The following is an 18066-nucleotide window of genomic DNA, read 5'->3' on the forward strand; positions in this document are numbered from 1 at the left end:
AGACATGGGCAGAGTGGGAGGACTGTAGTCGAGGACAAGGACTTCTGCACTCCCAGTCTGGTGGCCTCTTGCCTTCCCTTCTGCCAAGGGGCACCGGCGTGGGTGCAAACTTTGGAGAATGCCTACTAGGTATCGGGCACAGGGCCAAGCAATTTTGGCCCTCGCAACGCCCCATGAGGTAGATGTTCTTAGCATCTTCCACATCTCATGGGTTTGAACTTAGGGTGCGGCAGGACTGGGATTTGAGCTCAGGCAGGTATGACTCCGGGGCGCAAGTGTTAGTCATTGCGCTCTGCCAACAGGAGCGACTGATGGTCTCCCCACTTCCCTGGGTCGCTCAGGCCAAGGCTTCCCCTCCTCCCCTCCTCCCCTCTCCCTTCACTCCTTCCCCATCTTTGTTTCCCTCTGGTCAGTCTCTCTTGTCCCTCTCCCTGCCACCGCCAACCCCTATCCCGCTGCCTCCGGGTGTCCTCTGCTGACATCGGAGTCCCAGCTGGAGGCTGTGCTGGGCAGCCCCTGATCCAAGACGCTGCACAGCCTCTCCCCTAAGTGACAGCTGGCTGGCCCTGCTGTCCTGATGCCCAGCGCTGCTGTGACAGCCTGGCAGGCAGACACACGCTGGCCCATGCCTGGGGAAACTTTTGCCTCTGCTTCCAGATGAAAAAGAAAATCACATCTCTCGGCTTGTCTGCATTTGGGGAGGCATGTGCCTCCCAAAGCTTTGCCACGATCTTTTTCGTAGATTTTGCAGATTTCATTCATTCTTTTCCAAGCAGGTGACGAGGCCCCACTGGGTGTGTGCTAGGTATCCTGGGAGTTCACAGAGAGTTGCCAAGTCTTATTCAGATGTGCTGGTAAAAACCAGAATCAGGTTGGTGGAGACCAACACTTATAAAATCACAAGAAGGCAACATAAAGATGTGTAAGGCACTGCTTTGAGAAGGGGGAGACCCCTGTAGCATCTCCTGCTGATGCCCCACCCCATATCCCCTCCGGACACCCAAGTTCCCCTGCAGCTATGATGGAGAGTCTGCACACTAACGGCTTCCCACCTCAGCTGCCAGCATCTCTTGGCTCCTCTGTCTCAGGGCTTCCTCCAGCATCAGGGGCAAGCTGGCTACATAATTTGTGGGACACGGTGCAAAATGACAATGTGGCCCCTTCTCCAAAAAACAGGACACAAGTTTTTCCCTCTCTCTCTTGACCTGTCATAGTGATTTTTATTTGTTACTTAATGTTGCACTCCCTCTGGCAACTGTTATTCTCAGGACAAGGGAAGACCTCAGCGAAGCCTCACCCCACGGCTTGGTGCCTGCCCAGTTCTCCCCATGCCCACGCCAGGCTCCCGCTGATGCAGAAATCAGCAGCGCTGCCAGGGTGGGGTGATGGAGCAGTCAGCCGAGAACCCATTCCAGCGAGGTGGGTGGTGGAAAGGTGGGGAGGCAGGGGAGGCAGGACCACAATGAACATATGCTCCGTTGTTCCATTAGATTTCACTGACAACACCCAGTTTCAAAGAAGAAATTATTAAAAATTGCAAGATGGTGACTGCAAGGCTCAACCCTAAAGCGGAAGGAAATTAACCTGGGGGCAACCTACAACCAACTGGGGCAACAGTCAGTGGGTAAATGCTAACCTGTCCTCCAGTGGAACAATTCTGAGATACGTTCTGCTTGTTCTACTCAGAGAGTCCCAGTGGGATGGAGCCCAGCGGCCCACAGCAGCAACTTACTCACGAATGCATCCTTTATTGGCTGTTCTCCCCATACTCACTGGTGCTTCCCACAACTGGTACCGATTGCCCATATTTCAATGTCTTCTTTGGAAGGAACCCAAACTAAGCCCCCCAAGTGTTTGGGGATTTTGTTGGTTTCCCATGGCTGCTGCCACGAAATACCACAAATTGCGTGGCTGAGAACCACAGAAATGGATTTTCTCACAGTTCTGGGGGCTAGAAGTCCAAAATCAAGGTGTTGGCTGGGCTATGCTCCCTCCAAAGCCTGTAGAGGAGGATCCTTTCTTGCCTTTTCCAGCTTCCAGTAGCCTCAAGCATTTCTTGGCTTGTAGATGCATCACTTTAATCTCTGCTTCCATCACCGCATGGCTGTCTTCTCCCTGTGTCTCTGTGTCTCTTTCCTCTTACAGGGACACCGATTATATTGGATTAGGAGCATGATCTCAACTAGTTATATCAGCCACAACCCTATTTCCAAGTAAGATCACATTCTGAGGTGCTGGAGTTAGAACTTCAGTGTATCTTTTTGGGGAGACATACAACCCGAGGTCATAATGGGAGGTCGTTAGAAAAGTCTTCATGGACAGGGAGAACTTGAACTATGTCTCCAAGCAATATTTCTCTTTACTGTGCAGGTGACTCACCTGGAAATTGTGTCCAAATGCAGATTTTCATTGGGTATGTCTGGGTGGAGCCTGAGAATCTGCATTTTTATCACACTCCCTGAAGATGCTGATACAGCTTTCCTATAATGGTGAGAGAGGGAAAATGGTAGATGGGTCCATATTCTGCTGCCATGACTTGGTTCTAATAAACCTCAGACTCAAGGGTGACATCTTCCCCACCACAGGGGAGTGGAGAAAGCTGTCACTCATGCCCCTTGTTTGGTGGAACTTTGGTGGTAGGCCATCTCATAGGTCACTGGCCAGCCTGTGACTTGGTTGTCTTTGGGTAAGTGCCCATCCACCCTTGGTCCAGTCAACACACGTTAATGGTGGCAGCATCCTGTGGCATTGGCCTGGAGACTTTCCCGAAGGAATTTCTCAGGAGAACACTATGCACGTGGTAGGAATTCTGAGCCTTGGTCTTGCTAATAGTATAAACAATTTATATCAAAAGGATTTGAAAACTGAAACATGCTGTTCAAATATTGAGATGCAGATATTTTGATGACTCAGAGGGCATCAAGAGGTGAGGCAGTAAAGTAAACCAGTCTAGACACATTCAGAGTTCAAACCAACCCACTGACTTGAGAACGGATTTGCTCAGACTCTCCAGGGTTAGCGAAGACTTTCATTGGCTAAGTAACTCTAAGGGCCCCTGTGGTCTTAACCCAGCTCTGTTGCAAGGAGATTTCAGACCTCCCCAGTGTGTGCCCATCTGGGTTCAAGAATTCTACTTTACTAGGTGTATTAGTCAGCCATTTCTGTAGTAATGCTGCATAACAGACCATCCCCAACCTCAGCAGTTTACCAAACAAACCTTTATTTTTCTTGCTCACAGATCTACCAGTCATCTGGGGATGACTTGCTTCAGGCTTTTAAATGGGTTGAGGTGGCTCCATGTATCTCCTTGGATCACTGTCTACTCAGGACGTTGTCCACGACAGATGTGAAAAGGATCTGAGAAGAGAAGCACAAGACCGGTACCCTGTCACTCTTGCCAACATTCCCTCAGACAAAGCACATCACATGGCTGAGCCCAGTGTCAGGAGAAGGGGTGTACATGCTTCCTAGTCTTGTGAGAAGTACTGAGAAGTCACATGACAACCTACTGGTTGTCAAGGGTCAACTCTGTTGACCCCTACGTTGGTAACCTGCTCTGTGAGTATCATATCAAGTGCATTTCCATTGATTTCCCCCATCTTGGCTATTTTCTTCATTAAATTTAGAATTCACTAAGCATTGAGAGTTATATGTATGTTTTGTTCTTAGAACACAGTGTTAAGTGTGCACTGCAAATTACATATGAAGCAGCTCAACTAAAGGGCCACATTGGAGAGTAATTAATGATGAGAGAAGTCCTCATTAGGTCATGTTATAATAACTAATGATAACTATTGAGAATATTGTATCCATTTTAATGAAATTTTTGTCTTGTTTTAGCCTAAGATGGTTTTAGAGTAGGGGCTCATTAATGCACCCAAATTTTTACTCCTTTGGTAACTATGATTTAGGCTGATGAGAAGTAACCCTAAAAGGGTTTTCCAGGAACAGAATTTGCTCCTAAGACAGAGGAGAGCAGTACAAGTGGCTAAGTGTGGAGGAGGGGTGTCTGGAAAATGGACAGAAGCACAAATATGCTCACCCCTCCTCATAAGTGGCCAGCCCAGTGAGAGCAAGACAGGACAGGGTTCTAAGGGGAGCGTGCTTCTCCCCTGGCCCCACGCCAGGGTGGAGGGAGGGCTTCTGGCTCTTTCTCTATGAGGTTTCCCCTACCCTTCCCCCAACTCTACTACCAGCCAGCCCCCGGCTCCTGTGCGTTAGAACACCGCTCCCCACCAGCTCTCCACTTGAACAGTCTCTCCTGAGTCCACGTGAGTGCTGGGACCCAGGGTGAGCATAGGAGTTTTGAAGTCCTTAGTTAAGGGGACAGTCTGGATGGACACAATGGTTAAAGGCCAGGCTTTGGGGTCAAATACAGTGGACTCAATTCCTGGTTCCACCACTCACCAGCTGGGGATGTAGGGCAAGTTGTTTTAAGTGTCTGGGCCTCAGTTTCTTCATCTATAAAGTGGGAATAATAACACTATGAGCCACGCATATACACACACACACTCACAGTCTTGTCAATATCCAGTGTGATGCACTTTAGAAAGAGGTCGGCCCGGCCTCTGGCACTTGGCCTTCACTCAGTAGATGGGAGCTAGCATGGGTCCACAGTCCCTTATCCAATCACAGGGACAGATAAGCTTCAGACTTCAGAATTTTTCATTTTTAGGAAGATCTTAACGGTGCATTTGCCATATATGATGAGAGACCCCATACTTCACAATCAAACATGTTATCATTTCTGCAGCAAAACGTATGAATATTCACATGCATTGGAATTAAATAAGGCTTTAAGTCGCCTCACAGTAGTTCAGGCCAGTTTTTGCCATCAAAGGAGTTTTGACCAAATCTTCATTTTTCCAGGATTTGGGGATTTGGGTCCTGCGGGTGACTAGATATATTAGTAGGTTACAAGCATTCAGACTGTGAGTGAGAAGCAGGAACCTTGTGGGGGAAAGGGCAGGTGGCGCTGGGCAGAGACTTCTTCTGTTTGGGGCTCGACAAGCATCCTCCTGGGGTCGAGGGGAGAAGGGAGACGAATGGGAAACTGGCCACTAGGCAGAGGGTGCTGGGAAAGGAGCACAGACTGTTCCCACATTTCGAGCAGCATCATTTTGTTCCCCAGAGGCCTAGAAAATATTTGTTCCCAGACCCCTCTATCAGACGCCGGGTAGCTGAATAAATGGATGCAAGGCTGTGAATAAACAAACAAACAGGAGAGATAGGGAACGGCTGGATTCTGCATCCTAAGAGAGCTAGATGAGCCAGACAACCCTTTCTACTGGACATTCCAGAAAGTGCCCTGAAGGACCACTGGTGATGCCCTGGTGGGACGTGCTGGTCCAGTTGAGCATCACCTGACTGCCAGCCATGGGGCAGAAGGAAACAGAGCTGAGATGACCTCTCGCCGAAGGAAATTGGCCTGGGGAGAGATTTGGCCCTATAGCCCAGCAATTTCATAAGCCCCGGGAACCAAATAATTCTATTATCCTGTGTTTTGTTCCCAGGTTCCTGATAGCAGCCTCTGGTCGATCGTTAGTAGCAACTGTGTGTGTGTGTGTGCGTGTGTGCGTGTGTGCTTGTGCGTGTGTGCGTGTGTGCGTGTGTGTGTGTGGTGTGCCTATGTAACAACAGAGACACACGGAGAAAAGAAAACAATGGTTTTCTCTAAGCCCCAAAGGGAGGAGATCGAGTGCTCCAGAGCCGAGCTGAGGGAGGGAGAGTCGCGTGTCCTCCTCTCCGTGTCTTTTCGTATTTTGCATTTCTCATTACATCCGCATGTCACGGGGCTGCTGGCTGATTTATAATTTATTGGTTTAGTGTCTCGCGGCAGGGAAAGGATGCTGTGCTATATTTTTCAGGGACACTCAATTCAACTTTGGTGAGGCAGCCAGGGCCACAGCTGTGAGGGGCATGGAAGACAGATGTGTGAAGTAGGGGGGCAGTGGGCCCAGGGTTACCTGGGCCGTCCTGGCTAAATGCTGGCTACCATCAGGGATGCTGGCCTGCGTGGGGATTTTATTTAAGTGGAGGTTTTCTAATTGGATTTAGAAAATTCCATCTCCAGCAAGCACGTAAACATGCATCCAGAATTTGGGGCACTGGGGGCGCCCTGCTTCCCTGGGTTTCCCACGGCAGACTCTGAGACGAGGATTCTTGTAAGAGTGATTTCACTAAGAAATTCTGCCGGGAAAAGAGGTGTGAGAGTGTATTCGTTTGCTAGGGCTGCCGTAACCAATTACCACACGCTGAGTGGCTTACACAACAAAAATGTATCGCCCCACCGTTCTGGAGGCCAGAAGTTCAAGATCACAGTGTGGGCAGGGTTGGTTCCTCCTGAGGGTGTGAGGGAGAATCTGTTCCCGGCCCCTCCCCCAGCTTCCGGTGGTTTGCCGGCCGTCTTTGGCGTCCCTTGGCTTGTACAAGCATCCCCGCCATCTCTGCCTTCATCCCCGCATGGCACGCTCCCTATACGCATGTTTCCGTGTGCAAATTTCCCTCCTTTAAGGACACCAGTCATATTCAATTAAGGCCCACCCTCATGGCCTCGTTTTAACTTGATTACCTCTGTAGAGATTCCGTCTCCCAATCAGGTCACATTCTGAGGTCCTTGGGAGTCAGGACTTCAACATGTGGATTTGGAAGGGACACAATTCCACCTCTAGCAGGAAGTGAGGAAGTGACACAAGGAAAGGAAGGAGGCCCAGCGAGGGGACAACGTCAAGCCAAGTCCCTCAGAGGGGAACTTGGGCTCAACCTTGCAAGGCATTCTGGGGCAGGGGACGGAGGGCACCCTCAGAGGTGCCTGACTGGGGAGCAAGGGAGCCAGGGTATTGGTTAGAGGAGGCCCCCAGAGGGATATCCATTCCCAGGCACCCCCTGCCCTCCTAGGACACAGATAAAACGGGTGCTGGCTGTTGAGAACGAAAGCAACTAGAAAAGGGTGTGCACGAACATGGAAGAAGGATTTCATGGGGGCGTGGGGACCACTGACAGCATTTGCTGTGAGCCCTCAAGTCCCATTTCCACCCAGAGGTGACTGGCTGCCTTGCTGGTGTGATCCCTCCCGCCTGTGGTGGCCGCATGCCCACGCCGGGGCCTGCAGGGGAGGCAAAAACAGGGACACAAGAGCACACCTTCCCAGAAAAGCCTAGGCCGATGTTGAAAAGCCAGTTGTCGTTCCGCTTAGCTTTTGTCAGTAGATTTCATTGCAGGGAGGCGCGGCAGGGAGCGATGTACAGACAGGCAAGAGGACCGGGCATTCTTGTGTCAAACAGGGAAAAGGAAATCCACTTCGGGAAAAGTGGCAATGATCGACTCTTGGGGTTAGAATCACGGTCTTTGATTGAATAACATGGCAGGGTTTTGATTCAATAGTAATCCGATTTGGGTGGCACACCAATAATAAATTCTGCAGCAAACTGAAAAATTCTGTAGGGTAATGGAAAGCATTCGAACCCCATGGTTTTCATTGAATTAAATATGAAAATGTATCATACAATCGATATGGCAATATTTGATTCAATCAGCATTTCGGGATGAGAACCGTTTTCTCCCATTTGTTTTTATGCTGTCGCAAAATATTTCAATTTGCTTCAGAATTTATTATTGACAAATCACCCTAACGGCCGTTGGGGGTGGGAGTGGGGAGGTTGTCACAGAGGATTGGCAGCTGAGAGATGGTGGGGGCCAAAGCAGCCCCCCGAGAAATGGCCAGGGATGGTGGAATGCTCGGGTGAATTTCTAGAAAGGAGCTGATTATGCACAGCAGGGAGGGAGATGAGGACATTTGTCACTGGGAGAAAGGAGGCAGGACAGGGGGGCCCTGCCTTTCCTCTGGATGGGGGGCTGATCTCAGCAGCAAGGGCCTGCCCTGGGCAAAATTATGAGGCAGGCAGAGGGGGGCACCCCCACTTCCTCTGCTCTCTGTGACCCCCGCCCTCAAGAGGAAAGGGCTTTTATCTGTAACCCTGCAGTCAGTGGCCTGGTGCTGTGTTACAGACACCAACGCGGAGTCTCAGAAACATGGGTCTGATACGGGATCTTCCACTAACTAGCTGTGTGGCCTCGGGTAAGTGACTTAACTGCTCTGTGCTTCTGTTTCCTTATTTCTGGGCTAGTCATAAAATATGCCCTTCCTCGTAGAGCTGGTTGTAATGATTACACAAATGCATATTAAATGAATCTGTGTCTGTTCAGGACTTCATAAACAACCAGGAAATGGAGGTGATTATTATTATTATTACCATCATCATCATCATCATCGTTCTATCAATTACCTATTGCTGTGTAATTAGCTTACACTCTAAAACATAGTGGCTTAAAACAGTAATGATTCTGATGATCAGTCTTGGACTAGGCTGGGCTCCACTGATCTTGGCTAGGCTCACACGGGTGTTTGCGGTGGGAGGATCAGCTGTGGGCTGGCTGGTCCTGAGTGACCTCACTCAGTTGGCTGGCTGTTGGCAATGGCGGTAACAGGGCCATGTATCTCTCAGCCTTCAGCAGACTCTACCAAGCTGGTGACATGGTGGAGTCCAGGTGTAGCGAGAGGGCAAGCCTTGATGTGCAAATGGTACTCAAGTCTCTACTGTGGCACATTGGCTGATGTCCCCCATGGGCCAGAGCGAGATACCAGATTCAAGGGATGGAGAAAAGCTTCCCCTCCTGATCCACGCATACACATTTCAAGGACATTCATCCAAGGAGAGGAAGAATCTGTGGCCATTTTTGCACATGATCATTATTGTCATCATTTCTTTGAAAGTGCTTGTCATGTCTCCCCCAGTATAAAGCTGTTAACATGAAACACCTCCCTCACTAGGCCCAGAGCTCCTTGAGGGCAGGGTATCCTTGCATCTTTTGTACCCAGCAAGGCCGTAGGCACTCGGAAATGCTTTCTGAATGAATTATAAAAGTATAATGAGATAATCATATAAGAAAACTGCTTCTAGAAAGGCATTCATCCTAAAGAGTTAAGTCATCAAAATCGCATGCTCATAAGAGTGAATTTTTAAGCTAATGGCAGGAAAAGGGCATGGTTTAACATCAACAGAAGCTCGGGGTAAAATTCTAGGAATCATTGACGGGTGGCTATTTTAGAGTCTTTCTCTCCTATTCCTCACATTGCACCGTTAGACAACTTTCCACTCCACTTACAAGTACGGTTGCCCCATTTTTGGCTCCTGGGGAGAGGGGGTAGCCGATAGGGGTTGCTCTTCTCCCCAGGTCTTAATTAGTCACCCACGGGGTTCTGGACTTTACCATCCCACTGGCTCCAAGCATGCTTAGGAAGAGGTAGAAAGAGCTAGAGGAAGTTCATTGAAATTGAGGAAAGTGATGAGACCAAGGTCAAGCAGGACCTAAGAGGTCTGTAATCAGTCAGCCAATCAGACACGTCCAGAACCTACTATGTGTCAGCAGCTGCCTCGGACACTGGGGATACTTCAGTGAGCAAGACAGATAAAGGCTATGCTCTCCTGGGGCTCCCGCTCTAATATCTGATCCAAAGAGATCGAAGCCAGAGAAGGCAGGAGCCAGGAGCTATCTCAGAGAAGAGAGTGAACAACATTCAAATCCTGAGCACAGTGGCATGAAGTCTGTTCCATCTCAGCTACCCACAACTCCCAGCACTCCCTCCAGGCAGAAACACAGCAGGCAGAATGGTGCCGGTATCAAGCTCTTGGGAAAGAAATCCCAGATCTGCCATGTCCGGGACATCCTAAGCATACGTCCCAGTCGCTTTTCTGAGTTTGCACATTTTACGTAGTACATTTTACATGTACAAACTCATTTAATCTTCGCAGCAACACCATAACTGTATCAATCAGCTTGTGCTGCATAACAGATAATCACAAAATTTTGTAACATACAACAGTCAACATTTATTCCTCAAGCATCTACAGGATTCAGCTGATCTAGGCTGGGCTGGGCTGGGAAGCTTTGCTGATCTCATTTGCACTTGCACATGTATCTGGAGGGCAGCAGGGATGAGCTGATCTAGGCTGTCCTCAGCTGGGGCAACTCAGCTCAGTTCCACATCTCATTTTCCAGCCTGCACATCCTTATGTCCATGGCAGAAGCACAAGAGAGCAAGCCTCAATGCACAAACTCCAAGCATCTGCTTGTGTCCAGTCTGCTAACATCCCATTGGCTGAAGCATGTCATGTGACTGAGCTCAAAATGAAGGGGTCAGCAGTCCATCTGCCACAGCAGGAGGGCACTGAAAAATTTCAAGGCAAAGGGCTTAGGGCTGGAAAATTCGGGTCAATAAGATAATCCACCACAACGAAGTTGGTACTATCATTAAGCCCATTTTACAAATAGGAAAACTGAGCACAAAAAGTTTAAGGTACTTGTCCAAGGCAACCCAGCTAGTCACTGGTGTATCCAGAATTCAATCTCAGGACAGCTGCTCTTACTCCTCTTTACCATTTCACTTCTTAGCTCTGGCTTAATCCAAAGATAAATCTAAGAGTATGCGATCTATAGACTTTATCTCCTTCAGGAAATCCTCCGTAATTTTTTTTTCTTCCAGCCTTTGGCAAGCCTGAAGCTACTGTGCATCCAAGATTAGACTCCTGGTCAAACATCCAGGGTTTGGGAATTAAGTGTTACCATTTGGACGTGGAACCACACGCTTTAACAATTAGCAGCGCTGGGTTTTGACGTGTGGGGAAACTGAGGCGCCTGGTCAGGACACGGCCTGATACGAAGATCTCTCTCCCTGCTGTGGGAAGCAGGGGAGGGGTTCCAAGGCAGCGCCCTAGGCAAAGCCAAGGTTTTACTCAGAAAATTATTTTGGTCCTTTTTCGTGCAGAGGGTAAAAAAAAAGAAAGAAAGAAAGAAAAAAAAGCAACCCCAGAGCTGCCTCCCATGGAGTACTGTATCTTAAGCAATTTTGGGTCATAGACTCTTTGAGAATTAATGGAAGTAAAGGACCTTCTGACTTATCTGAGATAGGGTCAGGCTATAATAATTTTAGGCTGGACAATTTCTAAAGTAGATGCCCATTTCTGTCCTGCCAGTTTCAGTAAAAAGCTCATAGGCTGTTGAACTTGGAGCCATGGAACATCCTGGCATCCCTTTTGAGAGCAACTTGGGGCAAAATATACCCCTGGCTGAATTCCAAGTCAAGAGAGGGTCCTCCTTGAAGAAGCCTCTGCCCCTCTCAAGACAGACTTAGGAACCAGACAGATGTGAATTCAAATCCTGGCTCTGCATCTACCAGTTGTGGGACCTCGAACCTTCATTTCATTGCGGTTAAACTGGAAATTATAGTACCGACAGCGGCGGGCTAGGGGAAGGGTTGAATTAAATCATGCATATCCTAGCACCAAGAACATTCCCTGCATGTAGCAGGTGCTGGGTCTATGACAGTCCCTTCTCTTCTCCTAGGGACACCAGAGAAATAAGTTGCCATCTCCAGAAGGCCAGCTGGTGACAGCAGCGGCACCGGCATCTGCACGTGGCACCTGTTTATGCCCCACCTGCTATCAGGCAGGTGCTGCCAGGAGGCAGCCCTCACCCACAGAGAAGCAGGTAAGTAACCTTTGCTGTAGAGGACATGTGTTGCTGATGGGTGACAGCAACTACGCAGGGACATTGAATCACCCAGAAACTAGGATCAGCTGGAAGCCGTTAGCACTCCCAGGACAAGGGGAGGGAAGAGTGTTATATGGAAGCCCAAGGGGAGGTGGAACCTTGGAGGGGGAGCCTCCAGCAGACGCTGCAGTGATGGGGGGAGGATGGCCTTCCTCGTAACAGAGAGGTGAGCAAGGAGGGGGCAAAGGAGAATTACCTCGACATCTCTCTCCCCTTCGCCTCCAATCTGTTGCTTACAACTGGCCAAACCGAACTAAAAGCCAACTGGCAAGGAGCCCAAAGAATCAGTCCACGGAGCTGGGTCTCCAGGACACAGAACATGGGGGAAAATGGTAGAAATGGATCTTGGAGGGCAAATAGAGGACACCCAGCACACACCTGATATTTCCTCTTGAGACTCGTCTGGGCATCTGTTGTTCCTGTAGGACGGTGGTTCTCCTGTCGCAGCCGACCGGCAAATCCCCTGAAGGGCTTGTTAAATAGATTCCTGAGCCTAACACCCAAAGTTTCTGATTCTGAGGTCTGGGATGTGGCCCCAGAATCCGCATTTCTAACAATTTCCCAGGTGATGTCGACGCTGCAAGTCTGAGGACCACACTTAGAGATCCACAGCTTTCTAACATGAGATTTCTTGAGGGCAGCTTCCCTTCTTCTGTGCACAGCATTTGAATATGCCTTCTACACCCAGGACAGCCCCATGGCCAGCAGGACCGTGCACAGCTCAGAACCACGTGGGGCAGCCCTCCGCAGCACCCCTCACCTGACAGCCCCGGTGCCACGGACCCTGCCAGGTGGGCTGGCCTTGCCTCGCCTTAACTCACCCTGTCCATGTCCCCTCCAGGCCTCGTCTTCTGCCTAATCCTTGTGAAGGCTCTCAATTTTGCCTGCCCAGTTGCCCATAGTTAACACCACACACACACACACACACACACACACACACACACACACACGAAGGGGAAAACACGCATGCGTGAACAAACACGCTCCAATTAGCTGCACCTGGATGCCTGGTCCGTTTCCTTTGGGAAGATGAGTCAACCACTCCTTGGGGTCCTGCGACATCCTGTGCTCAGGCCAGGAGGTCACAACTCCTGGTCACGCAACATTGCCTCTCTGCAGGCAGCCCTGCCAATCTGCAGCTCCGCCTGACATCTTTGTTTTAGGGGAAATGAACACAGAATACTGCTGGGTCCCCGCCAAACTGGGTCAACCGTGCCCCCTCTTCGGTCCCCTGATGGGCTGAGACCCATCCAAGAGCTGCCTTCCTCTTCCCCTTCTTGTTCTCATCCGGCTCTTTGTCTGCAATAGCCCTTTCCTCGGCTTGCTGCTTTGTGAATGTCACTCTAACAGCCTCTCCTGTCTTCCATCTTCACTAAGCAGCTGCTAGAGTAATACATGAGATGCCCTAGGGAGTGTCAGCAGCAGAAAAGGCCTCCTGGGGACACAGGTTGTTTGGGCCCCTTCTTCTGGGGTCCCCACTCCCATTCCGTGTGGTTTGAGTCTGACTCTCGGTCCCATCATCCTATGCCCCCTCCTCAACTCCAGCCACCAGGCAACAAGTGACCTCGTCCTGACCAATCAGCACAGCCCGTTCCCAAGGACATGGAGCTCAGTCTGGGGCTGGGCCTGAGAGCCAAGCATGGGCCATTAGACTGATTTCCTGGACTGGATATGCAGACACCAAAGCAGCACTGTGCTGGACCCCTCCTTCCTCAGCTTGTCAGAGACAAAAATGTGCAGCTCTTGGGTGCCTTGAAATGGACCAGCGTGAGAATATTTGTAGTATGGAGAAATCAGCAAATGCTACACATCAGAGCTTTTTTATTTGAAAGAGTCAGTCATTAAACCCCAACACACAACTGCATGGGAAAGAGAATCTCTGTTTCCATGAGGGGCAAATCTGGAAGGCTCTGAAGGCAGCAACTTCTTGTGCTGTGTGGAGAGACCTGTTGTGCAGCAGCAAAGAATGAAGCCAATGCAGAGAGAAGCAGAGTCAAGAATATTGAACGAGAGAGAGAGAGCTGACAATATGATGTGTGCTCCTGGATCCAGCCATGCCTGAACTCCAAACTATGGCAATTATATAAAACAAAAATTGCCTGTTTTGCAATTGCCTATTTGAATTGGGTTTTTCCCTTGAAGGGGTACAGAATGAGCCTCTCCAAAACATGCCACTTTGGCATATGAACTTTTTTGAGCCGAAGACAATCAAGGCCTAAAAGACTCAGGAAGATATTTTTACCTCCCCTTTTAACTACCTAAAAGAATTCAGATAGGGGGGCTTGACTCAGAGAGAAAGAGCTATTACCAAAGGTAAGTTTTATCTGAGTGACCTATCTGTATGGCCGGGCAAACATCTAATTACCAAACATCTGCTTTTCTTATTGTCCTGTGAAGCACTCTCCCGTCCTTGGAAACCCTAGGCCCTTATCCCATTCCTTAGCTCGGGATGGCATATAAACCTCAACTGCCCTCCTTGCCCTTGGGTCTTATATTTTTATGGGAATCCCTTAGGTACAAAATGAAATTTGTTTTTCTCCTGTTAATCTGTCTTGTGTTCATTTGATCATTAGATCAGCCAAAGAACCTAGAAGGGTAGAGGAAAAAAGTTTTCCTCCTCAACACCTTCATGCAACTTTAAGATCCTTGAGTGAAATGGAACTTAGGAGAAATTACCTTCTTCTTGGAGATTCCTAAAATTGTCACCACAAAAAGGGAAGCTGATTCCACCCAAAAGGCCAGTCTTCTCATGGTTCTGGGGTAAAAGGAGATCGAGGCTGCTCAGCCTCTGCCAAGCAGGGTGCAGGGCATCTAGTGTGTGGCTCTCCAGTGTCAGACCCACACCTTCAGCCCAGTGACAGGGTTCCAGCCCCGGGGCCCCAGGGGGCGGGTGATCAGCTTGGAGAATCCCCACCACCACCACCATCATGAAGTTGAGGTTGGACCCCTCTGGTTTCTATTATTGTAACTTTCAGATGCAAATGTTTACACTTGTTCCTGAAGGGGAGCCGAGTTTGCCAGCCCAAAATATGCCTATTAGGCATCAGGATTATTTTAGGCTGATTATTTTTAAGAAACAACAGTCACAGAAGATGCTCTGAAAACAGAGTAGAAGTTTTGTAAGAGACATTTGCATGCACAAGAGACATCTCCATTTTCAAGGGTAGATCCCTCTATGTCCTGGGAAGAGGAAGATGACTCTAAATCTCTAGAAACTCTTCGAATGAAGCAGGCGTGGACTTAAATCTGTGCAAAAACCTTACTTTTGTTGACTGTGCTTTTCCTGGTCACCTCCCATAAATGGCCACACCTCCAGCCCCCAGTATCTTCCTTAGTCTTTAGCTGAAAGTGGGATTTAAGGTGGTGGCTTGGGCCATTTCAGGGAGTTAGTATTCCTGGGTCTCTTCCATGTATACAGGAGGTATATGTGTTATTAAATTTCCGTTTGTTTTTCCCGTTAATCTGTCTTCTATTATGGCAGGTGGGGGTAGAGGGGTTGTCTCAGCCAAGATCCTAGAAGGGTAGAGTGAAAATTATGTTTCCTCCCCTACAGCCCCCTTCCAGCCAGAAAGCCTGCAAGTGCAGCCATCCTGCCTGTTCTGTGGGCGCAGAGCAGCTGTGCACACCCACCCTCCCAGGAGGAGCAGAGCCAGTGAGTCACTGGGGACCCCATTATCATCTGAACCCCTATCCTGTACAGCTGAGAAAAGTCATTCCAGCACCTTTGCCCCAGAACAGGATGATGCGCTCTGGAATACTGGCAGCCTCAGCGTCAATCCAGGAGAGGCTGCAGATTAAACCCCTCCCTCCAGGACATCCGGTGCAATCTTGGCCTCAAAGGTGCCCAGTTGCTGTTAGGATCTTGAGAAACCCTGACCCTTTCTGAAGTGCCTGCTTGTGTTATTTCTGGGCTACCCTCAATCTTTTTCTGGATCATGAATACGCGAATACCCCTATCTTTGGCCGCAGGGTACTTATCCAGCCCTGCCCTCCTCTCTGTTCCCTTCTGGTGGTTGGCCTTGAAACCCTGACACCAGAAGGTTCTGTGGGTGTTCCTTCTAGGAGACAGACAGGAGGACAAACTGTGACTCATCTGGCAACCCAGCCTGGGCTGGGGAAGGAGGGTGCCCCACCACAGGGAGAGGGCAGCAGGCTGAGCCCCAGGAGCCCTGGAGAGGGGGACATCCCATGGATGGCCCGCTGTGGACAGTAAGGGTCCCTGGGCCAAGAGGGCGGTTGGTAAGGGGGTGGGGTTCAACCCTGAGCCAGAGCCTGTCTGGCCTCGGTGTGTCCAAGACCCAACCTGAGCACACATACACCCACACATCCCACACACCCAACACCCGCTCCTGTGCGAATACGAACACACAAAGACACACACACACACACACACACACAGCTTGCAAAGCAATCTCCGCCGCACTTCCGTGATCAAACTCCTTCCCTCCTCACTGACCCAGGCCATCTTTCCTCTCCCCGCTGCTGCCCCAGCTCCCCCACCAGGAGCTGGGCCACTTTACCCACTCCTCTCCCCACCCCCTCAGCTTGTTTTCTTTTCCTGAGCGATTTTAAGTTTCCATCTGTCATCTGAGGTCATTAATCCCAAGACAGAAGGCCAAAGAAGCCTACCCCACACAGCCAAGCCATTAACTAATTGCAAAAGGTGCGCACATCACATCATATTAATCCCCCTGCAGCAGCCCAGCGCCCGCACCTCGCTTCCGGAGTTGTGCTGATAAAGAGGACGAGCCGCCTGCTACCGCCCGGGCTGGCGTTACCATGATGGATGGCCGTGTCCGGAAAGGGTGTGGGTCCGCCTCGGAGACTCATGTGTCAGGCAGAGGAGGGGCTGCGGGGGAGGCAGGCAGGAGAAAGTGGCCAGCTGCCAGGGGGATTTTTTTTTTTTTTTCTCCAGCTGAGAAGGAGCCGAGACATCCTGTGTCCCCAGGCCTGGCCGGCCTCGACCACTGCCCCAGGCTGGCTGTGTGTCTGAGGACAAGCACAGGTGAGAAGACCTGAAAGGACCCCAGCCCCTTCCTTGCAGCAACTCTTCTCTCGCTAAGTCAACAAGTTCAAGGTGACTGGCTTTCGATTGACCACCCACGGTCTGTGGACACAAACCTTCTTTCTGACGGTGGTCCTTGAGGGCAGGTGGCCTTGCCAAGTTTCCCCTCGCCTCGACTGGGGGCTGGCAGGCCACGCCAGCCCCGTGCAGGGACTGTCTGATGGCCTGTTTCCCAGCGGGAATTATCAGCAGGTCTGCGAGTGTGCGTGCACGCGCATCCTGCTTCTTCACTTCCAGGATGGGAATAAATTGCCTGATTGACAAACCTCCTCCGTAGTTTGTGCACACTGTGCCCGTGGGTCGGCTGTGGCTACAGTTGCAGTCAGCTGACCTAATCCATTTATCTTATTTATACCGTGTTCCATTTTCCATATGCGGAGCCGGGGCCTCCTGGATCTGGTATGCAAATTAGACACCATGATATGCAAATGAGCAGAGGCCTGATGCTTTTCAAAATTATCATTAAGAATCTTGCCACCCTGCCACTGGGTAGGAGGAGAGAGGCTGGGACTGAAAGCGGGTGATATATAGTTTCCATTTCTACGTGCTAGTCTCCACTCCCCTCCTCTCGGCCTTCTTGAAGCCTCACTGGCCCCTGGCCCCTTACACAGCCACTCTATTGTTGGGCGCTGATGGGCACGGGCATCACTGGGGACAAAAAGGCTGGCAGGACATTCCCAGTGAGCTAAACAAGGCCAGAAGGGGATTCCAACTGACACCATCCACACGCCCCGGACCCTGGAGTCCCCCAGCCCATTTCTTCAGTGAACAAAAGACAGAGGTTCACTGCCCCCGTTTTTTCTTTTTATGGAGGGGCCGAGGAAGCCAGCATGTGGATGAGGCCAAGGAGAACAGCCAAGTCTGAATCTGAATCGTCCTCAGGAACTCCAAGCGGTATGTCAACTGGGAGGCACTGCATGTGGTCCCACAAGGCATCCTGGAGGGTGAGCACCTCAGGGCGGCCGGATGGAGGCCAGCTGGGGAGCCCAGGTTTGAGAAATAGGAAAGCAGAACCGTCCAAAACTCCTCCGTGGGGCGACTGTGCCCCTTCTGGGTCCCCCTGCTCCAGCTTCTGGCAGCCCACTGTGTTATGCTCTAGTGTGATATTCTAGAAAGGAACCTCATTTTAGTTCAAAGTTCCGTGGATTAATTTGAAGCCAACGTCTTACTTTTGTTTAAGACACTGAAGAAAAGAACATGTAATCCCAGCTTTTCCAAAGGCAGAGCAAGAACCTTCAATAACAAAGTTGTATTTCACTTGGCAATCAGGGAAAGCCGCCCTTTATTTTTTTTTTTTTCCAAGTGTCCTTGTTTGTTGTTCTGTTTCTAAGAATATGCAGAAGAGACATCTCCAGGGCAGTAGACACTCTTCCATCAGGAATTTAAAAAAT

The 18066-nt window shown here is 50.0% G+C and overlaps 1 long non-coding RNA gene across 4 annotated transcripts; it reads right to left on the reverse strand.

Annotated features, from left to right (window-relative positions):
* Positions 1-1269: 1269 nt before the first annotated feature.
* Positions 1270-16645, reverse strand: LOC116661991. 4 transcript variants are annotated; one of them, XR_004317955.1, is made up of 4 exons: positions 16325-16645; positions 4408-4461; positions 3218-3357; positions 1270-2481 (listed from the first exon to the last, which is right to left on the reverse strand). It is a non-coding gene; the product is annotated as an uncharacterized LOC116661991 (long non-coding RNA). The 4 variants fall into 4 exon arrangements; XR_004317956.1 differs by lacking the exon at positions 16325-16645 and adding an exon at positions 11989-12101; XR_004317953.1 differs by lacking the exon at positions 4408-4461.
* Between the last annotated feature and the right edge of the window lie 1421 nt (positions 16646-18066).

Source organism: Camelus ferus, chromosome X (assembly GCF_009834535.1).
Source record: "Camelus ferus isolate YT-003-E chromosome X, BCGSAC_Cfer_1.0, whole genome shotgun sequence".
Classification (NCBI taxonomy): Eukaryota; Metazoa; Chordata; class Mammalia; order Artiodactyla; family Camelidae; genus Camelus; species Camelus ferus.